At 41.2% G+C, this 2,878-nt stretch overlaps 1 pseudogene; it reads left to right on the top strand.

Annotated features, from left to right (window-relative positions):
- The first annotated feature begins 452 nt into the window (after window positions 1-452).
- On the top strand, window positions 453-2,675 carry LOC149221683 (pentatricopeptide repeat-containing protein DOT4, chloroplastic pseudogene; annotated as a pseudogene).
- The last annotated feature ends 203 nt before the right edge of the window (window positions 2,676-2,878 follow it).

Here is a 2,878-nt window from a genome sequence, read left to right as displayed (position 1 = left end):
AGAATTTCTGGCTACCTTTTCAACTATTTCAAGTAAAAAAGGTGTAAAGAGATGTAATTTGACTGTAGTAATATTCGAATTTCTCCAAAAATAAAATAAAATTAAGAATTTATCGCTGCGTTTTCAAGTATTTCAAGTAAAAGAGGTGTAAAGAGATGTAATTTGATTGTAGTAATATGAGACATATAGGATGAAGAGATAGAACACGTAGCGCTGTGACGATTCTGTAAACTTGTTCATGAATGGAAATGCTCGAGTAGTTCAATTTATATGCAGTAGACATACTTCAATTTGAATCCCAACACTGTAAACGCTTGCACAGTCGTAGAAATCTTGTATGATTGGCGATGACAACCATACCATTTGCGCCATCGACGACTCCTCAATCTTTTTCTTCTAGCGATTCATTAGGATTTCAAAACAAAAGATGCATCTGCCATTCATCAGCCAATATGAGGAATACAGAAAAAGAGGAGAAGCAGGAATTCTATAGCAAGTACAAGAACAACCCTAGTCGGAACAGGGATATTAGTGAATATTTAAGTGTAGCTTCTAGGGTAAGGGAAAACGAGAGCCAAGTAAAGGCGTATGCCTCTCTCTTGCAGCGTTGCTCCACCATGAAATCCGTGGTAAAGGGTAAGCAGATTCATTGCCACATCCTCAAGACTGGATATCACCACAGCATGCTCCTGAAAACGAAGCTGGTGATTATGTACGCCATGTGTGGTTTTGTTGAAGATGCCCGATTCATCTTTGATTATATAGAGAAGCCGACTTTGTTTTTATGGAATACAATGATCAGTCTGTGTGTCAGGAATGGGCTATTCGAGGAGGTCCTCGCACTGTATTATCAAATGGTACAGTCAGGCATACAGCCTGATAATTACACTTTTCCCTGCGTGCTCAAAGCTTGTGCAGGGTTGTCAGCTTTGCAGGAGGGGATGGAGATCCACCATAAAATAAATGCAAGTGGATTTGAGAACGATGTTTTTGTGGGGAGCGCCCTCATAGACATGTATGTCAAATTGGGAAAGATTGAAGTTTCACGCCATCTGTTCGACAAAATGACTAACAGAGATTTGGTGTCATGGACTGCAATGATTGCAAGATACGTCCAGAGTGGGTATGCTGAGGAGGCGTTGGAGATTTTTAATCAAATGAAAAGAGCAGGAGTGAAACCTGATTTGGTCACTATTGTTAGTATACTCCCTGCAATTGCTGAATTGGAGGCGTTGCAACATGGAAAGGAAATTCATGGTTATGCACTAACTAGTGGTTTTGAGTTGGATGCTTTTTTGGGGAGTGCTTTGATAGATTTGTATATGAATTGCAGAGCTTTAGAACTTGCATACAGAGTATTTGACAGAATTTCTAGAAGAAATGTGGTATGTTGGAATGCCATGATTGGAGGTTCTGTTCAGAATGGGAAAGCTAATGAGGCCTTTAAGCTTTTGAACCAAATGCAGTTGGCACGTGTTGAACCCAATTTGCGCACGGTTGTGAGTGTTCTTACAGCATGTGCCAATTTGGCAGCTCTGCAACAAGGTAAGCAGATCCACAGTTACATGATTAGGAGGCAATTCGACTCTGATATTTATGCAGAGACAGCTCTTGTAGATATGTATGCCAAATGTGGGGATGTACAAATTGCACGCGTAGTATTTAACAAGATGCCCGAAAGAAATTTGGTTTCATGGAATGCTGTGATTGGAGGTTATACCCAAAATGGGCATGCTAATGAGGCCTTAAAACTGCTCTGTGAAATGCAAGTGAAACCGGACTTGGTCACAATTTTAAATGCTCTCCCAGCATGTGCCCAGTTAGCAGCTCTACAGGAGGGCAAGGAGCTTCATGGTTACATAGTCAGAAATGGATTTGAGTTAGATCTTTTTGCGGGTGTATCCCTTATAGACATGTATGCCAAATGCGGATATATTGAACTTGCACGCTCAGTCTTCGACAAAATGTCTCAAAGGAATGCAGCCTGTTTTACTGCCATGATTGGTGGTTATGGATTGCATGGACGTGTGGTTGACGCCATCACACTCTTTGAGCAAATGAAAGAGGCGGGTGTAAAGGCAGATCAAATTAGCTTTGTGGCTCTCCTGTCTGCATGTACCCATGCAGGTTTAGTGACTCAAGGGTGGCAATTTTTTCATTCCATGAGTCAAGATTACAACATCACACCAAGCGTTGAGCACTATGCCTGTATGGTAGACCTTCTTGGCCGTGCAGGTCACTTACAGGAGGCATATAAACTCATCAAAGATATGCCATTAGAACCAGACGCCCATATATGGGGAGCTTTGTTTAGTGCTTGCAGACTTCATTGCAATATAGAACTAGGGGAGGAAGTGGCAGAACGCCTCTTTGATTTAGAACCTAGAAACGCTGCAAATTTTGTATTACTGTCAAACATTTATGCTGCTGCTGGCCATTGGGAGGGTGCAGCAAAGGTGAGAAAAAAAATGAAAGAAAAGGAGTTATCAAAGAGGCCAGGCTGTAGCTGGATATTACTCAAGAAACAATCCCATACATTTATGGCAGGAGACAGATCTCATCCACAATTTGTGAAGATAGATGCGATGTTAGAGACCCTAGCTATACAGATGAAAGAAGCAGGTTACATACCTGACTATCGCTTTGCATTGTATGACGTGGAAGGAGAAGAGTAAAGAGTACGTATTCTGCAACCATTCCCGTCAATTTGAAAATGGACTATGCTCTGGTGGAGTGATGTTGTTGATGATGCTTTACTCCACAATTCCCTTTGTCCTCCATATCGTCAAGCACATATAGAAGTCTCCAAGCAGTGGTCATTGAAAGATTGTTAGTTTTCAAGGTTATTTCAAAAAAGTTTACATCATGTTTGAGGGTG

The sequence above is a fragment of the Pinus tabuliformis genome, chromosome Q, assembly GCF_031772625.1.
Source record: "Pinus tabuliformis cultivar Carrire ecotype Pingquan chromosome Q, CPIR1, whole genome shotgun sequence".
NCBI lineage: Eukaryota > Viridiplantae > Streptophyta > Pinopsida > Pinales > Pinaceae > Pinus > Pinus tabuliformis.
Note: the sequence above shows the minus strand (reverse complement) of the source record. Positions and strands in the feature narration are given on the sequence as shown.